Source organism: Hippopotamus amphibius, chromosome 5 (assembly GCF_030028045.1).
Source record: "Hippopotamus amphibius kiboko isolate mHipAmp2 chromosome 5, mHipAmp2.hap2, whole genome shotgun sequence".
Classification (NCBI taxonomy): domain Eukaryota; kingdom Metazoa; phylum Chordata; class Mammalia; order Artiodactyla; family Hippopotamidae; genus Hippopotamus; species Hippopotamus amphibius.
This window is the reverse complement of record NC_080190.1, coordinates 40,107,741-40,128,490: the sequence shown is the minus strand read 5'-3', so window position 1 is coordinate 40,128,490 and position 20,750 is coordinate 40,107,741.

The window sequence follows — 20,750 nt, the reverse complement described above, 5'->3', positions numbered from 1 at the left end:
AAAGTGACATGTTCCTGATGGTGCAACTCTGTCAGCCTGGGTCTTGAGTGACTATATGGAAGAAAACTTCCTCAAATTCTCCCCCTATATTGAATGTGTTAGATATTAGCATAAGCGAGAAGTAAACATATTGACTTACACAAGTTTTGGGACAATTTATTATGAGAGCATAATTATATTCTGACATGCTTTGGAAGGATCAGGGATGGCTTTCTTGAGCAAGGAAGGAGTTAAGAATGAAGCAAAATGGGAAGTGACATCTTTAAAAGACATGATGCAATAAGGAAACTAAATTTCAAGCCATTCAATGGTTATTGAGCACTTGATACATGTCAGGCACTGCTCTAGATGCTTGGGATACAGATGAGTGAACAGTATATTCCTGTCTTCGTGGATCTCACATTCTAGCAAGGAATGATAGATAATGAACAATCAACATACCATATATGAGTTAATAAATGCTATGGGGGGGAAATGTGGAACAGGGTAAAGAAGACCAGGTATGCAGTGGTAGAGAGATTGCAGTGTTGAGTAGGTTAAGTCCAGAATAGGCCTCCCTGGGAAGGTGAGAATTGAACAGACCCCTGAAACAGTAGTTAGAATTTTTCATCCTTTTAATCAGCAAGATGCATGTATAATCCTCTATAAAATTTTATTCTCACCTTTTACAACTCCATCTTAATTCTTAAGCTTTTAAGATTATTGTCGGTGTATCTAGGGAGAACTTTTAAGAATACCACTCAAAGTAGTCACAGTGTTCTAAGTTATTTTATTTTCTAAATTGGTTTGGCAAAATCTATACAATCTGCTTCTTTTCATTCTCAGAGTTTATTTTTAAAACATTTTTAAATGTGTGTGTTTTTGTTTTGGCAATATTTGATATCACTGTTTTCAGTAGAAGTTAAAGTTCTGTTATGGCCTTAAAACACTTCTGTAAAGCTGAAAGGAAATGTCACTTAAGATTTATTGATGGGAAACAAGTTGTAAATTTTGAGTTAAGAAACAAAAGGTGAAATTCATGGCCTAGTGCTTTATATTCTTAATTCATAAGCAAAAACCTGTGGAAATGTATAAATATCTAAATAGTAAAAGAAATATTTTTTCACAAAGAGGGACCCTCCCCCCCCACCCCATTTCAAGATAGAAGTTTAACTTTGTGATCAAGGGAAAATAGTAAAATTAAGTTGATACAGTTGAAACTTGCAACTATTTATCAGAAACATTTTTTACTAACTAGTATTAACTTAGTGATCAGTTTCTTCTTCCTATAAGGGCAAGTACATATAATTGGACATAAAATTTTGAAAGAAAATGTTAACTGTTAGCTTTTTTTAAAATAGGATTTTAGGTGGTTAAAAGACATTTCTTTGACAGTTTTGCCAAGTCAATTTAGAAAAAAAATACTGCCTGTATCCATTGATCTTAAGTCTAAGGGTTAAACTTCATTTACTGGGAATATCTCCTGAACCTACCTCCCTGGAATTTGAAAATCTGTACATTCCACTAGTATTGTGAATTGCTCCTTTAAGCATTGATAAATAAGCCTTCAACTTAATTTTCAAGGAAATAAGGCAGGTTTTTACCACAGTGTTTACTCTTCTTGAAATACCTGAGACTTGGGAAAAATTGAGTTAGTTATGTTTTTCTATTCACAGGTAAATATGACCTGTGGATATTGTGAAAGTCACCAAAAATATAATCTGTAAAGAATTCTTTAAGTATGACAGTACTATCTATGCTTATGTTTATATCTATGTTTATGCTTCCCTTTTTCATTATCATGTTTTCAAAATGAGAGATTTCCTAGATTTCTGATTCTTATTATCTATAAGGAAGAGAAATGTATTTAAATTTCACAGATGTGAAAATTAGCAAACTTATCAGTTTTATTCAATATTTCCATGAAGACATCTTTGGCAGGAAAACATTTTACATGGTTATCCTCAACAAGGGAACCACAAGTATTCTTTCGTTAATTAGCTAATACTTTGTTTACTGTATACAGCTGTCACAATTCATATGAATAATGCATGGGCTTGTTATGATTATTGATACTGTGTATTAAATGAATGTTTGAAAGAAAAAATAAGTTTTAGTCTTTGGTAAAATAGTAGGTATAAGGTAAAATTTCCCTTTTGCCAGACTCAGCAGACATCATTTAATGTGTTTAGCCGTCCTTGGAGAAGACTGAAGCCATTGTTTCTATAAAAAATCTAATAAGGTTAAAACAAAAATATCACTGTGAACATGACTTACTGAGGTTAATTCTTGGCTAGGAGGTCCTTGAAAACCTCAAGCAACTTGAATCTTTCTCAAGAAAATTAAACAGTTCTACCTCAGAAAACCTGAAGACACATATTTAAAATTCATGGGAATTCCGTGGTAAGTCAGGTACCTAAAGACCAAAATAAAATAGCAGAGAGAGAGAGAGGAAGGTGAAGTAAGAAAAGCAGGGGAAGCAGGAAGAAAAGCATGGGAGAGCTTAGATGAACTCGGTACTGGAGGAATAGGAAAATAATATTCTTTTGAGTCTGCAATGTTCCAGACACTGTGGTAGATATTCTACATGTTTACCTACCCTTCACGGTAGGTAGTTGTATCTCATTTTCTGCATAAAAACTGAAGGTCAGAGTACTTAAATTTCCCAAGTCTGACAACTAGTAAGTAGAACTGGATTTGAACAGGGCAGTCTGCTACCTGTTAAACAGAATCAAATTTACAAAGCAAACAAAATGCAAAGCTTAAACAACTAATGGGTGATGAACTCATGCCAACATTATTACTGACAAAAGAAAAGCAAACTTCAGTACAAGGTATAAGTCATGCAAAATGAATTGCAAAGAGAAATAATTGTTTGAGCCATAAAAAAGAAAAAACTATATCTTGCAAACTTCTTGACACGTATGATGGTAAGATGTTGGCTTGCATTTTCATATCAAGACTCAGAATGAGAACTTTTATTTACTAGTTTATTATTAAATCAACTGAATAAACTCGTACTTTATTTTTGCTTGGACTAGGATACCCACACTGTTCAAAGTAATTGGTTCTCAGTTAAGCACGAGAACCAGCCATCCAACAAGGATGTGTTGCGTGCTCTCTGTGTCCAGTTGGAATTAAGGTAGTGTAGAAGTCAGAAAAGGTCATAGAGTTTACATTTTAGAGTGGGGAAACAGATTTTACATAGAGGGAAGAGGAAGAGCAAGTGGCATCACTTGTTATAGGTGCAAACTTGGCCATTTAGGAGCCTATAAGAAGAGAAAGGCTGGTGTACAGTAAGTGACAGGGGAGAGTGGTGGAAGATAACACTTGGAGAAGTAGGTGGGGAAACGTCCGGTTCCAGCCAAGGTGGACCAAAATCACTCAAGTCTGTCTTTCTTGCTAATGACAGCTGAAAACCTCTGAAGCAAATGTGAAAATCAAGTACCTAAGAACTCTGAAAAGTAAACAAAAGCAGGCAGATTGTGAAGGACTATCAAGACTTGGAAAAGCAACCTGTGTGAGGATGTTTCCCATTTTTTTCTCTTTTCTCTTACAGCTTTGTCTTAAGGGTGGGCCCTACTTGTGGAGCTGCACAGCGTTGGAGACATGAGTAGCTAAAACTCAGAGAAATCCAGCTTTCTGGCCAAAGGAACCAGAAAAATCTCCTTTGAGCCAGAGAGCATGGGGTTGGGGAGAGTGAGAAAATCTTGGAGAGATTCTGAGAAAAATCCTAAGAGTTGGGAAAATCCTCTGATTCTGTGTATGGCATTCCACACATCCTGGCTCACTCCTGAGCTGGCATGCACAGGACAGACCCGATGCATCTTAGCAATGTTTTCAAAAATGAAACTGAGATTGGAACCGCCACTCACAAAAGGTGAGACAGAATTTGCAGTCTGAGCCTAATTGGGTTGATAGCCTGCTTAACTAAACAAACAACGGCAGATAAAACGCTTCCGGCCAAGTTCCAACAAACCCCAGAGTTGGTATAACTCAATATCCAAAATTACATAACTGGGAAGAACCAGGAGTATTTTTTCTAAAGAAAAAAAAAAAAAAAAGATGCCAGCCTCCAGATAACCCAGATGTTGGAATTATCAGATGTAAAATGCAGCTATTATAATTATGTTTCATGAGATAAACACACTTGAACTGAATGGAAAGATAAAAGTCCTACAGCAAAGAAACAGAAATGATAAAAAGAATCACATGGAAATGTTACAGCAAAAAGTACACCATCTGATATGAAAAATAAAAACCACTAGATGGGCAACAGAAAAATGGAAATGATAGGAGTCAGCAAACTTGATAAATTAGTAAAAATATATCTGATTGTAATTAGCTACACGTGCCTTAGTAAGGTATTAATCCATGTGCATTCATGGGGCTCCCTCAGATACATCTGAAGAAGTTCCTGCTATTTGTCAATGACACTTAGTGAAGAATTAGCATTATCATAGGTCCAACTATAATTATGTCTATTTTATGTTATAGTGTTTTATACAGGCTTCATGTGTAAAAACATGTTTCAAATGCTCTGTGACTTTCAATGTCCAAAGCACCATTGACAAAGAAAAGTTTTCTGATTGGGTCTATTACGTCGTGTACCTGCAGCAAAAATAATTTTGAAACATGGGAGAGTCATCACTAGTTAATTGCTAAGCTCATCCGCAGAGTCAGTGCTTGGTAATCCCTTTGCTCATCTACTCATGTTAACTCTGATTCATCCTTTGCGACTGGGCCTTTTCCCAAATATGGGTGTTATTACAGAGATGTCCTAAGAAAATTGACCTATCACGTAGGCATAATACATAATTTCCAGTTTTACAACAGAAAAATATTTAATGTTTAATGCTACTACCACTTGGAAATCTTAACAAGTTTCTAGGTTGGCTTGGAGAAAAACTGAACTGGTTTTGCAGTTCATTTGGAAAAATGACTTCTGATGAAGGAAGAGAATTTCAAGGCTTTAGAATACCTCCCATTGTTATAGTAGCACCATATTACTCTCAAACGTTAGTATACATTTTTGTGATTGCAATGATTCTGGATTAAAGAATAAAACAAGTTTTGCCATTTAATTCTCATAAGGTATGAAATATGATTATATCCACCTGCTACAGGAGGAATTGAGGTTCAGAAAGATTCAATAACTTGTTGAATATAGCAAAGTTATTAAGTAGTAGAGCCAGGACTTAAATCCAGGTCAATCTGATTGCCGACCCTAGGCCATTAACTACCTTGTTATACAGATTAATTCCTATAACAACTTAATGAAATCTTTAATTTCTTTAAGGGAGCATAGTCTTCAAACTGGAATGGGTACAACAATGGTGTAAGGAGCACTTTTCAATCATTTTGGTCTCAGAATTCCTTTACACTCTGAAAATTTATTGAGGATGCCAAAGAGCTTTTGTTTTTGTGGGTTATACCTATTGATATTTACCAGATTAAAAACTAAAACTGAGTACTAGCTTTGGCAGCACATGCAAAGAAGATTAGCATGGCCTCTACAAATTTGTGAAGCATTCCAGGATCTGGAACTAATATAATGTTGTAGGTCAACATATTTCAGTTTAAAAAAGAAAGATATTTTACAGGTTAAAAAAAGAAGAAATTAAAACTGAAGCATTTGAGATCCATTTGATGAAGGGCACATAAAGTTTTTGGCTTAAAGGTTAAGTGAGCATATTACAAATTAATTCTTAGACTCTTATACTGTAAAAGATGGGATAGTTTTCAGGGATTTCTTTGTGTTTAATACCATAATCTAAGATTACTGTAGCATAATTGTTGAGAAGCATAAATAGGTTATACATTTTTTATAAGCTCCATTTTCTTATTAAAATTTTATGAACTTTTTACTTTCAAAAAAACAACCTGAAACATTATTACCTGACGTATTTATTAATTTAAAACATAACAATAATAAACTCATTACATGTTAACAAATAACATTTTAATCAAGATGACTACACTTTTCAAAACAAAAACTTAGTGATGTGTGGCTTTTTAAAAAACATTTCTTCATATCTTTTTGTTACTTACCTTAATAGAAAAAGGCACTGGATTTTCATACATGCTTCTGTATTTTAATCCATTATAATATGGTTTTTGGTTGTAGTATGTGAAGAAAACACGGACTCACACAGGTATATACTTAGGAAAGGGAGAAGTATATTAACAGCCTTTTCAGATAATTGTAGATATTTTTATTTGGTACTGCCAGTCCATCAATTTGTAATTTCTTTAAGGTTAGTTGCAATGTGGGATTGGAAACCTTCGATGAACTTTTTGTATTCTGTTTAATGCAAACACATTTGTTTATCCTGTTCTTTGAATGCCTCTTTTACCCAGGAATGATTTTGTAACGTCACACATAGGTTATTTGCAAAATATTGGTTCACTGAGTTGTGTAGATCTACCAAATGTTAACACATTTCACTACACAATGTGAAACAAAAAAAGTCACGTTTATTAATATTACTCTGGGCTCATCAGAAAAGTCTTTAAATATTGGGGAGCTGTCAAGTTCATGGTGGCAGGTGTAAGTTTTAAAAAATGTGAATTTTTACTCAAAAGCTTGAATTTTGTTACTGACAACAAATGCTGTTAGTTGTTTTCCTGAAAGGGTCTCAATATTCCATGGGAGCTGCAGGCCACACTTTGAGGATCACTGATGTAAGAGCTTTGGTTGGGAAGAGGCAAGTAAGAGAACATTTACCTAAAAGATCCAAACAAATTAATTTTCAGAGTGTTGGAGGAACTTGAAAATGAGGTCTCAGAATCCCTGGCAGTAATCTATGATAAATTAAGGGAAGTGGGAGAGAGTTCAGACACACAGAAATGAGAAAAGATTGCCTTAACTCTCCAGAAGAATATATTTTGGGTAATGAAGGCCAGTGTGTTTAACAGTGATTCCCAGAAAAAGACTATACCATATTTTGTAGCAGGTAATTTAAGAACATTAGAAAATAATTCAGTGATTACCAGATGTCATGAGGGCTAGGTAGGTCATCTTAAATTTCATTTTTCCTTTATGATCATCTGACCCAATGCTTTACATGGTGTACATATGAAAATGTTTGAATAACTACATAAAGACAGTTGAATAATAATTTGTATGGGTACTGCTTGTACAATGCGCAAGTCTCATTTGATTAAAAACAATTTATAGAGCACCTGTCACATGCAAAATACTCTGTTAGGTAAGGGGCAGGTCTGAGAGACACATATGGAAGACAACCAAAAGAGTTTTCCTTGAGAACAGAAGCCCAAGGCTATTTTCAAATGTTGTAGAATATGTTGAAATCTGCCTTGTGAGAGAAAGTAGTGTGGTGTTTTGGAAAGAGCATAGCCCTGAGAGTAAGAACATCTGGGTGCCTATCCTGGCTTTCCCACCTCTCAGTGGATGACCTTGGGCAAGTTATGACGATTCTAAATCTGTATTCTATAATACTAAAGAGACAAAGACGCTGAAAGTGATGAGTTGTACTCTCTGCATGGGAGTGTAAGCAGAATTTATGAATGGAATAGTCGAAGGCGAAGTTTGCCTCCCAATTATTAACTTCCAGCTCTGTGTGTTCAGTACCATAGCCACTTGCCACATGTGGCTACTGAGCACTTGAAATGTGACTAGTCGGAATTGAGATTTGCTGGAAGTATAAATTACACACTGGATTTTGAAAACAGTGTAAGAAATAGAATGTAAAATATCTCCTCAATACAGTAAGTCCCCTGCATACGAACCTTCAAGTTGTGAACTTTCAAAGATGTGAACATGTCTTCACATGTCCAATCATGTAAGTTAGTTTGCATGTCTGGTGTACATTGTCATGTGTGTGCATCCTCTACCAGTGGTTGTACTTTCGTGTACTTTATATTACTGTATAGAGTACAGTAGTACAGTATCTTTATTTCAAGCCCAGGATGTCCAGAAGCAAGTGTGAAAGCAGTGGTGATGTAGCTGGTACTACTGTACTTTTCAAGGTACCGTACTGTAAGATTAAAAATGTATTCTTTATTTTTTGTTTGTTTTTTATGTATTATTTGTGTAAAAGTATTATAAATCTATTACAGTACAGCACTATATAGTCTATTGTGTTATTTGGGTACCTAAGTTAATTTTGTTGGACTTATGAACAAACTGGACTTAGGAAAGTGCAAGAATTGAACTCATTTGGATGTAGGGGACTTACTGTAATTTTTATATTGATTACGTGTTAAAATAACTTTCAGATAAGTTGGGCTAAATTAATATATTAAGTTAATTTCACCTGTTTCTCTGTACTTTTTGAAATATATGGCTACTGGAGAACTTAAAATTACACATATAGCTTGTGTTATATTTCTATTGGACAGTGCCATTCTAGCTAACAGAGTTTCAAACAAAAGAATAATAACTTGAAGAACTTAATCTTACTTTTAACTTTACCTTTTGAAGTATGTGAGAAGAGGCTGGGTCACAGTTTTGACAAGAGAGCCTCAAAGAAGACTCCATTTGCTGTGTATTTGGTTTAATTGTGTTTTCAGTCTGTTCTCAGATGAATGCTAAGACTCTACCAGCTCGGCTCCCAGGATTTGTCAGCAGTGGGCATGAAAGATTTTCTCTCCTCCCTTCCCCTATCCAAGCATAGGACTCTTCAATATGCATTAATTGAGACAATGAATGATTGTACAAAATTTATGTGTACATTTCAGGTAAAATCGTGATGGTTTAGGGTTCAGGTTTTGGACCAGGTCAGGCCACCAGTTTGATTCTTAATGCCACTGCTTACTAGCTCTCTGACTTTACTCACCTGATCTGTGCCTCAGTTTCTTCATCTGAAAAATGCAGGGTTTGCACGCTGAACTTTGAATAGAGTATAGTAGATTTCCCTGGAAACAGGGCATGCTACTAAACATATTTGGCAATGCTGTTGCATAAATCATGTCTTGCAAGGGAAAAATGACACATAACAACAAAAACCCCTGTAAACAAGTTATTAAACATATTCTGACTTCCTTGCCTCTGTCACCACCTGTGCAGCATGTTTCTGAAGCAGTTCCACAGTGCTTGTGATTAAAGCAGATTTGTACACTGCCTGGGCACCCTTAGCAACTTGATCTTATGGTGAAAGAGTAGTTTGTGGGGAAGTGAGAACTTCACATTCAGTAAGGACCTGTTAGGTGCAAAGAGATCCAAGGTGTTCCCTCTCTACTTCTGCCTTTCTGATCCAAAGCTGACCCTGACCATTCTGGCAGCATGGAAAGGGAGCTTAAAGTCTTTATCTCATATACTTCATATCTGACTCTTAGGATTCTAAACTATAGCGCAGGATGGTGAGTAGCAATTACTTTTGTAACTCAGAACTACTTGGCAAACCTATTATACTCTGCTATCTGGCTCTGTCCCATCTCCAGACCTTTACTCCCCTGCTTGGTCTATTCCTCCCATCTCCTTCACTCTCTCCCAGAACCTATGCTTGCCTTCTATGGAACAGAGCAAATTAAGGCTATTGTACTGCGTGGGCTGCCTCAACTTCCTGCCCTTCTTCTCTCCATCATCAGCCAACCCTCTACCTCCCTCAATCTGCCTTCCTCTAATTTTAGAGGAAAAAATATTTTCCCTCTTGTTTAAGGCTAACTTTTCCACTGTGCTTTTATTCCTCTTTTTCCCTGGACAAAGATCATGTTTTATTGGATTCTCTCTTTCTCTTCTTATTTTCAACATTTTAGTCTCTTTCAGAACCTATAAATATTCTTAAATTCCTCCATATTTTATTTTTTAATGAAGGGAGAGGGAGAAAAGGCCTCTCTCTCTTTCATCTTGCATTCTATTTAGTTATCTCTCTCCTCTCTCTTTTTAAAGCAAGCTCAAAAAGAACATCTGCCCTTATTTCTACTTCCTCTCATCTTATTTACTCATTTTTCTATTTATAATATTTAATATATTAATTTAGTTAGAAATGCACATTCAAAAATCACATATGTAAAATAATGTATCAATTTAGAGGATATTCTAGATCTCATTAAATTATCAATCAAGTATACAAATTTTCAGGGACTTAGGGATTCAGAAACTTTATCTCCCATGCAACTTTTCTTAGGAAGGTATGGGAGAATATGTTCCACCCAAATGCAGAAGTAAACCAAGAAAGAGGAAGATATGGGATCTGGAAAGGGGAGGGAGAGCAGCAAAGAGAAGTCCTAAAAATAAGAGCTGTGTAGCGGCCTAGAGAAACATCAGCCCAGAAGCAGAAACATGGAGTCTTCAGGGAGAAAGATCTCCAGGGGTAAGAATGGAACTGAAGTGTCTGAGTGTATGCAAAAAGTTACTGATAGGTAGATGACAGAGATGTTGGAGCATTTTGGGAAAAAAATGTTGAGATACATTGAAACTCAAACAAATGAAAAGATGGAATAGGCACTTCCCTGGAGGTCCAATGGTTGAGACTCCACGCTTCCAATGCAAGGGGCGTGGGTTTGATCCCCAGTCAGGGGACTAAGATCCCACATTCTGTATGGCGCAGCCAAAGAAACCACAACGAGATACTACTACACCACTTCCTTAGACTGGCAAAAATCCAAAACACTGACAACACTAAATGCTGACGAGGATCTGGAGCAACAGGAATTCTCGTTGCTGGTGGGGGTGTAAAATGGTACAGCCACTTTGGAACACACTTTGTTGGTTTTTTAAAAACAAAGTATATGAAAATACAATAATTAATAACTAAATCCAATCCAATCCAACAGTTGTGCTCCTTGCTCTTTACTCAAATGAGTTGAAAACTTTATATCCATACAAAAGCCTGATGTTTATAGCAGCTTTATTTACAATTGCCAAACTTGGAAGCAACCGAGATGTCCTTTGGTAGGTGAATAGATAAATAAATCGTAGTGCAGACAACAGGATATTATTTAGCACTAAAAAGAAATGAGCTATCAAGTCTTGAAAAGACATGGAAGGACCTTAAATGCATATTACTAAGTGAAAGAAGTCAATCTGAAAAGACTATATATTGTGATTCCAATTACATGAAATTCTGAAAAAGGCAAAATTACGGAGACTGTTAAAAGATCAGTGGTTGCAAGGAGTTGGGGGAGGGAGAGATAAATAGGTGAAACAAAGAGAACTTTAGGGCAGTGAAACTATTTTGTATTAACTATAGTGGCAGATACATGTCATTACACATTTGTCAAAATCCATAGAATATACAACACAAAGAGTGAACCCTAATTTAAACCATGGACTTTGGGTGATGATAATATGTCAAGGTTCATTGAGTGTAACAAATTTCCCACTCTGGTGTGGAATGTTGATAGTGGGAAGCCTGCCTTTGTTGGGGCAGGAGGTATTTGGGAACTTCCCACTCAATTTTGCTGCGAACCTAAAACTGCTTTTTAAAAAAGTCTATTATCAAAAATAATTGACCAATAAAACAAACCCAGAAATAACAGACATGAAATTAGCAGAAAATTATCTTAAAATCGTATAAACATATATGTTAAAGAATATAAAAGAAAACATGATTGTCACATTGGATAATTCATTTTTAATATAAAGACAAGTTAAAAGTGAAAGAATAGGGAAAAATACACTGTGCAAATACTAATAAAAAGAAAGCTGGCGTGGCTATACTAAGTATAATCAGACAATGTAAACTTAAGAACAAGGAATATTACAAAGGTTAGAGAGGGACATTTTTTAAAATTAATTAATTAATTAATTGGCTGTGTTGGGTCTTTGTTGCTGCACGTGGGCTCTCTCTAGTTGTGGTGAGTGAGGGCTACTCTTTGTTGCAGCGCACCGCCTTCTTGGTGTGGTGGCTTCTCTTGTTGCGGAGCATGGGCTCTAGGCTCATGGGCTTCAGTAGTTGTGGCACATAGGCTCAATAGTGGCTCTCGGGCTCTAGAGCGCAGGCTCAGTAGTTGTGGTGCACGGGCTTAGTTGCTCTGTGGCATGTGGGATCTTCCTGGACTAGGGTTCAAACCCGTGTCCCTTGCACTGGCAGGAGAATTCTTAACCACTGCACCACCAGGGAAGAGAGAGGGACATTTCTTAGTGTAGGAGGGGTCAACTCATCAAGAAGCCATAACTGCTTTAAATGTGTGTACATCTCATACCAGAGCTTGAAGTATATGAAACAAAAGCTAATACAACTTAAAGGAGAAATAGACAAATCCACAATTATAGTTGAAGACTGCATCTATAAACATGAAGTAAACCACAAGCAAGCAAAAGAATTTATTTTGAATGATTATTCCATTCACATGGCTTAAAAAGTATATACTGTATAAAGTCTCACCACCTTGTTATACATTCCTTAGCCAGTTCTTTTTGGAGGCAACCACTGTAAGCAGTTTTTATGTATTGCCTAAAAATATTTTATGCATATATAAAAACATTTATATATCCTCTATTTTCTTTTTTTATACAAATGGTAGCACACTGTACACATTTCAGAAATTCCATTTTGTTTTAACTTTTAATAATATTTTGATTCCATTATTGGTACATAAAACCCTACCTTAGGTAATTTAGGGCTTGGCATTTTCTCCATAGTTCTGTGGATTTTTTTGGTATACAATTGTGTATGCTATGGCTTGAAATTTTTCAGCAGGTCTCAAGCCCCCAGGGAGATTGCAAGAGAATTTTTTTATTGAGATATAATTCACATACCATAAAATTCACACTTTTAAAGTGCACTTGTCAGTAGTTTTAGTATATTCAGAAAGGTGTACAAACATTCCCCCTTTTTAATTCCAAAATATTTTCATCACTTGTATCCATTAGCAGTCACTCCCCATTTCCCTTCCCCACATCTCCTGGCAACCACTGAACAACTTTATGTCTCTATAGATTTGTCTAGTTTGGACATTTCGTGTAAACGAAATGATACAAATATGGCCTCTTGTAGGTGGCTTCTCTCAAGTTTCATCCATTTTGTACTTCATTCCTTTCTGTGCTTGAGTAATATTCCATTGTGTGGATATATACCACCTCTCATTTGCATGAGAATTTTGAACATCCTTGTTAACAACATATAATTGAGTCAGTACAGGACCAAGTGGTGTGATGTAGCATACATTGAAATATAAGTCCTTTCTAGGTTGTAAATTTGAAAAGGTCTATTTTTAATACATTTTACAAGAATATTTAGATATGAGTTAAACACATTTAGGAGAATCAAGAAACCTTACCATTTGCCACAGACTTCTGGGAAAGATGGTAGCTCACATAAAAAATTTTGAAGCTTTTCTCACAATTAGAAATGGCTAAGAGACATTAAAGATACAAAACAAACAGCCCCAACTAATTTGTTTTGAAACCAGGGAATGGTGCCAACCACATTCCACAAAATTCAAAGGCTTTATGTCAGGTATGGTGCAATGGGACCAGACTGAAGTGACAGAGAAGGTAAATTCCTATTGGCACCCATTAATTTAAAATGATCAAGGTTATGAGTGAGGGTGGGAGGTAAGGTTATAATAAGAATATGATTCAAGAACAAGTTGGGAATTTTCTTTGATCCATCTTCTCAGTAACTTAGGGCTTCACATCTAGGCAGATAAGGACTTTCCTGATCAGGAGGGGTATCAACGCCTACTCTCTCGTCAAGAGCATGGGACACTGTTCCAAATGAGCGGGTTGTACCAAGTGTGGCTACCAAGCCAAACAATAAACTAGACATGGAAAATTGCCTTCCTGTGACTAGAGAATGAAATATGGAAGTCAAACAGCAGAGACAAATTCCCCCACCCCACTCTGACCCTGGGGCAGGCTCTGGCCTCAGTTCTCTCCAAGCCTTCTGTAAACTTCTTTTGGAATGGTTATGAGAACACACATCATCAGCCTTCCTGTTGGATCTAAGAGGAGGTACCAGGGGTCCTTAAGATCAGCAACAAGACTCAAGGAAAACCTTTGCACACTACTTGGGGCAAATATCCAATCTAGTATTTACCTCCATGTTTCTAAATAATATGTCAATACTCAATCGCGTTATTTTCTCATTTTAAAGATTATATTGACTTCTTATTTAGTAGATGCCATTTAGCACACATATCCCCCAATCCCCAGTTCTTACCCCCTTTCAAGCCCCCTGGTATAGTTATATCTCAGTTTTTAGTTAAATCACTATTGAGTATTTATATCACTGGAAATAGATATTACTCTCCTTGTCAAGCACTGTCCTGACTGTTTCTTATACAACTTTTGGTTTTTCCTATGGATAGCAATTGCCTGGTTTGTTTTCATTTGTCCATTTCCTTGTGCCTTGTACCCTTTGCTATTTTTCCCTCCTTTCTTGCAATGTATTGTTCCACATGCTCAAATCTGGCTGTGACCTATTCATTCTATTTATTTTCCTGGAGCCATTCCTTTGATTGTCACTGGTTGCCCTCTTGGCCTGCTATACTGATGTGATACTGGGACTTTCCTTTTCTTTTCTCTTGGGTTACACTACTTTTTCCCCTTGATCTTCCAATCCTTTCCTGGCTACTGTATCTTCCTCTTACTTGGTTTAATTCCTGTTTTAGTGATGCTTTTAATTCTGGAATTTCCCAAGGAAAGGTACAGAGGAAAGTAAATTTTTTTTTTGAGATTTTGCATGTCTGAAAAGATTTTTTTTTCTATTTTCATACTTGTTTAAAAGTTTTAGTTAGGTATTGACTTTTAGGTAGCAACTCATTATCCTTAGAACTTTGAAGTCCTGTTCAATTTGTCTTCTTTAAATTTATTTAGGAGATACTTACATTGCAAATATTAGGTGCCAGACACTATTCTGAGCACTTTACAAATATTAACTCATCTAATCCTTGTAACAACCCTATGGGGTAAATACTATTATTAATGCCATTTTTCAGATCAGGAAACTGAGGCATAGAAATATTAATTAAATATGCAAAGTTACAATTGCTAGTAGGGAGTAGAGTCAGAATTCAAACCCAGGCAGCCAAGTTCTCAAATTTTATACTATGGTGCCACTTCTGATGTGAAGTCCAATAGCATTTGGATTTCTGTTTCTTCTATGGGACCCATTTTTTCTTTCTGGAAGCTTTTAGAATCTTCTTTTCATTTTTGGTGTTGTAAGATTTCATAATATGTCCTAGGGAGTTTTAAAAATTCATTTTGTGTAATAGTAGACCCTTTTTTAATTTCTAAATCTTTTATAAGATTTATTTATTATTTTATTTATTTATTTATGTTTGGCTGCATCGGGTCTTTGTTGCTGCATGCGGGCTTTCTCTAGTTGTGGTGAGCAGGAACTACTCTTCGTTGTGGTGTGTGGGCTTCTCATTGCAGTGCCTTCTTTTGTTGCAGAGCACTGGGTCTAGGCACGCAGGCTTCAGTAGTTGTGGCACATGGGCTCACTAGTTGTGGCTTGCAAGCTCTAGAGTGCAGGCTCAGTAGTTGTGGCGCATGGGCTTAGTTGCTTCACAGCATGTGGGAACTTCGTGGAGCAGGGCACGAACCTGTGTCCCCTGCATTGGCAGGTGGATTCTTAACCACTGCGCCACCAGGGAAGTCCCCATAGACCCTTTTAATTCATGTCTTTTAACTCCTGGAAATTGTGTGTGTGTGTGTGTATTTGATAATTCCCACCCCCCCCTTGTTTTCTCTGTTCTTCCTTTCTGGAACTCCTCTTAGTCATATGTGAACTTTTGGATTGATGCTTTAATTCTTAAACATCTTTTCTCTCCTTGTTCTACTTTCTGGTGAATTTTCTTAACTTTACCTTCCAGTCCTTCTACTGATTTTTAAAAGAGAATTTAAGTTACATTTTCATTTCCAGAATCTCATTCTCGTTCTCTGAATTTTTCTTCTTTGTGTCTTCCTGTTGTTGATTTATAAACACAACATATTCTCATCATTCTCAGTGAAGTAACTGCAATTTTTAAAATTTCAAGTTTTCATCTATTCTTTGCACTGTTTTTTTTCTTTTCAAGTTCTTTTTTTACAGTTTGTTTGTTTGGATATCTTTGTTCACATTAATGGAAATGTCTTTCCAGATGTTGCTTGGTTGTCCATCCATATCGAGGAGCAAGAGATCCAAAATCTGAAAGCTCTGTTTTCAGTATTAACCCCCTTTCTACAACTCCACTTCCTACACCTTTTTGGGATTTGGCAGAATAAATTGACTTTCTTCTCATAGGTATCTTTCACAGCAGGCATTTAAATTTCACTTTCTACTGTTCTAATAGGCGGTTACTCTTCATTCATATCTTTTCCTTTCTTCATATTTTTACAGTTTGCAGACGTCTCCAGGATTCATTAAAGTTGAATTTGTGTTTCTGTTCTCATTCTTCTTGTTGTTTGGAGGAAAGTTCTGAGAGGAAAACTGCAAAAATACTTTACTTCGCAATTTCAAATGGAAGTCAACCACTCTATCTTCTTGAAACACCTTCCTTTCCTGGCTTCTGTGACTCCACAGTCCTCAGGTTCCTCCACTAGTCTTTCACATCTCAGTATATAACAGCACTGCTCAGCCAGTTGTTCAAGCTTAAAGCCTTGTAATTTCTTCCTCTTGTTTAATACCCCCTCCACACCACATTTAATCCAGTCCATTGAGTCCAAGATTCTAATTCCAAAATACAGTTTGAATCCTTCTGCTGTAATCCAAATGACTATAATTTCTCATTTGGATTCCTGACCCAGCCTCTAATTGGTCCCCTGCTTCTACTCTTGCCTTTCTGCTCCATGCTTCAGACAGCAGCCATAGAGAATTTGAAACATCAGTCAGATCATACACTCCTTTTCCTTAAAGATCCTGGTAACTTCTCATAGCATTTCCAAGAATATCCAAGGTTGTATAATACTGGGGGTGACCTGGTTTTCTCCATCCTCTGCAACTTTATCTCCTGCAGTGGTTAGGATAGAAAGGAGCAAGAGTGTCTCTGGCCTCAGGGCTTTTGAATGTGCTGTTCCTTTTACTTTGTTCACTCTTTTTTTATTTTTTTAAGAACTTTTATTGAGATACAATTGACATACAATACACTGCATATATTTAAAGTGTACAATTTGATAATTTTTCTTATTAGTAATGTATATGTGGCAATCCCAATCTCCCAATTCATCCCCGCTTCCCCCCACCACCACCTTCCCCCCTTGGTGTCCATGTTTGTTCTCTACATCTGTATCTCTATTTCTGCCTTGCAAACCGGTTGATCTGTACCATTTTTCTACATTCCACATATATGCATTAATATACAATATTTTTCTCTTTCTGACTTACTTCACTCTGTATGAGAGTCTGTAGGTCCATCCATGTCTTTACAAATGTCCCAATTTCATTCCTTTTCATGGCTGAGTAATATTCCATTGTATATATGTACCACAGCTTCTTTATCCATTCATCTGTTGATGGACATTTAGGTTGCTTCCATGACTTGGCTATTGTAAATAGTGCTGCAATGAATATTGGGGTGCATGTGCCTTTTTGAATTATGGTTTTCTCTGGTATATGCCCAGTAGTGGAATTGCTGGATCATATGGTAGTTCTATTTTTAGTTTTTCAAGGAACCTCCATACTGTTCTCCATAGTGGCTGTATCAATTTACATTTCCACCAACAGAGCAAGAGGGTTCCCTTTCCTCCACATCCTCTCCAGCATTTACTCTTTGTAGATTTCCTGATGATGCCCATTCTAACCGGTGTGAGGTGATACCTCATTGTAGTTTTGATTTGCATTTCTCTAATAATTAGTGATGTTGAGCAGCTTTTCATGTGCCTCTTGGCCATCTGTATGTCTTCTTTGGAGAAATGCCTATTTAGGTCTTTTGCCCATTTTTTGATTGGGTTGTTTGTATTTTTGATATTGAGCTGCATGAACTGTTTATATATTTTGGAGATTAATCCTTTGTCTGTTGATTCATTTGCAAACATTTTCTCCCATTCTGAGGGTTGTCTTTTCATCTAGTTTATAGTTTCCTTTGTTGTGCAAATGCTTTTAAGTTTCGTTAGGTCCCACTTACTTATTTTTGTTTTTATTTCCATTACTCTAGGAGGTGGGTCCAAAAAGATCTTTCTGTGATTTATGTCAAAGAGTGTTCTTCCTATGTTTTCCTCTAAGAGTTTTATAGTGTCTGGCCTTACATTTAGGTGGCACACAGGATCTTTCATTGTGGTGTGCGAGCTTCTCTCTAGTTGTGGTGCATGGGCTCTGTAGTTGGAGCACGTGGGCTTAGTGGCCCTGCGGCATGTGGGACCTTAGTTCCCTGACCAAGGATCAAACTGGAGTCCCCCACGTTGCAAGACAGATTCTTAACCACTGGACCACCAGGGAAGTCCCCTTTTTTAAAAGATAACCATTGGTAGAACTAAAGTATTCCAAATTACTATTGGCGGAAACAATATTAGAGCATCAGCTAAAAGTTAGAAAATGGTAATGAAACATTTCAAAACAGACAAGATGACAGAAATAGATCCAAATGTATGTAACTTAAAGATTTTAAAAATGGGGTAAAATCACCAAAGTAAAAAGTATTAAGTTGGGTCAAAAAAACAAAATCAATTAAGATGCTATCTACGAGAGACATCTAAGAGGAGGTAACAAAGGTTAATCAGCATTTATTGATTCAATCAATCATTGGATCAAATGACTGAGTGCCTACCATTTGCCAGGAAGTGTTATGAATATCGGATTAAAAATGTAAGAGTTGGCAAAAATATGCCATACAAATACAAACAAAAATAAAGTAGGACCTCCAATTTACATAGGAAGTTTTTATATTCATATAAAAATCGACAAATAGGATGAAGAGGATTATTGTTTTATTGTTGACACTTACAAACCTCAATAAATACTTAACTGTAGTAAAATTATATGCATTAAACAACATAAAGACAAAATACACAATGTTAAATCTATTTGCAATGTGTAAAGAAAAGGATCAAAACAATAATATGGGGAACATTAGCATATTCCTTTGAGTCTTTACCTAACCAAAGAAGCAGAAGTATATATGATTATAAAAAATTGAATAATATAAATTAATAATATTTATTTAAATATATGAGAAATCTTATTCCTTGCAAAAAAACCTCTTATTTGTAATGTCCATGAAACACTAAATGAAAAACTTTTAATTAAAAATGACTCCTATATAATTTTATTTTTAAAAATATGTATTTGGATATTTTTACAAATATATTTAAATAGATAAAAATAAAGCAAGATGAAGACTGCTCTAGTAATAGTGCCTTTCTAGAGGTAGTGGGATTTCTAGTTATTGATATTTTCCTTTTATTTATATGTATTTTCTAGCATTTCTACAATGAAAATGTATTGTTTGTATAATTTAAAAAGTGAAGGGGAGAGCTAATCAATTTATGATAAAATGAAATACATATTATTAGAAAAGAGGTGGATCTTAATAAAAGAGAGGTGATCAGTAGGAAAGAGGAAGTGTGACAGGGTGGGTAAACTTTAGTGTGTTTTGGGAAGCTTCATTGAGAGAAGTCCAAGGAAAGATATTCTTACTTCATATACAGAAAAGGAAGCCAAGGCAGTACAGCACTAGAATGAAAGCTCTTATCATAGGAGAACACTTTCCCAAGCAGAGTGTACCACAAAGTAAAGAACTGAGAGAGGAATAGATCTCAAATGAATATAGATATTAAAATTAATGCTAACCATGGAAGGATTATATTACTATGCTGTTGGTTTTGGAAAGTGAAGAAAATTTCAGGCCTCTTGAAATGATAAGGGACACTGGTGTAGTAAAAAGAACCATGTTGAATTAGGCCTACTTGAATTGGAATTCAAGGTCTGCCACTCAATCAGTTTGCTATCTGATTATTTAAAAGTCTCTGACCCTGAGTTTTCTCATCTATAAAAGGAGATAATAATGCTTTCTTTTCGATGATGGTTATATTGAATTACCTAAAGAAAGGATATATACATGTATGTATACATATAAACAGGTGTCTGTCGGTATGAATATATGTACATATAAACATATATGTGTAATAGCATCAGGCATAAATTAATCCAGAGTTGGTTAGAAAAAAGTCTGAAAGGCATTGAGCTGAGTCTTGAAGGATTACTTTGGTATTTATGTATTGAGTACTTACAACACACCAGGCACAGGAACTTAGAGAGCAACAATAGCGACGTCATTGCTGTCCTCAAGAAGCTTACATTCTAGTCATGACTAAGAGTCTTCTAAGCAAAAAGATTCCCTGAGCTAAAAAAGTACAAATAATTACAAAAAACTTGTTCCAAATCCATCTTAATTATTCACTAAAACCTTTAAAGCAACAATTTACCTAGGGTACCCATTTGTATCCAGGAAAAAGGTATTCCTTCAACAAATGCTTAATGGAAACCTTCTATAAACCCAGTACTCTGATAGACCCTGTAAAGATAACACAGTAAGAGCATGTGTATTTTTTTCTTAAGGACCTTACAGTTCAGTAGGGGAGTTAAGACATGTAAGGTCTACAAATGCAGTATCAGATATTAGAAAAAGGACTACACTGAGGACAGAAGGATTATGCTGGGCAGGATAGCATCATGGGAATTTCATAGAGGAGATTTGTTGGTGTTTGGAAATGTTACATGAAAGCTACAATCTCGATATACTAACCCATGTGTAGGAAGAAGTATGATAAAGCACACTCCTGGGATACAAAAAAGGATGAAAAAGGCCAGAGAGAAAAGATAATAAATCAACAGTGAGTATTTTGATTTGATTAAATCAACAAGGATCACAGCACCATTTTTTTTTTTAATCTAGATAGTTTCAAAGATTATTGTTTGGGATGACAATGCAGGCATATACAA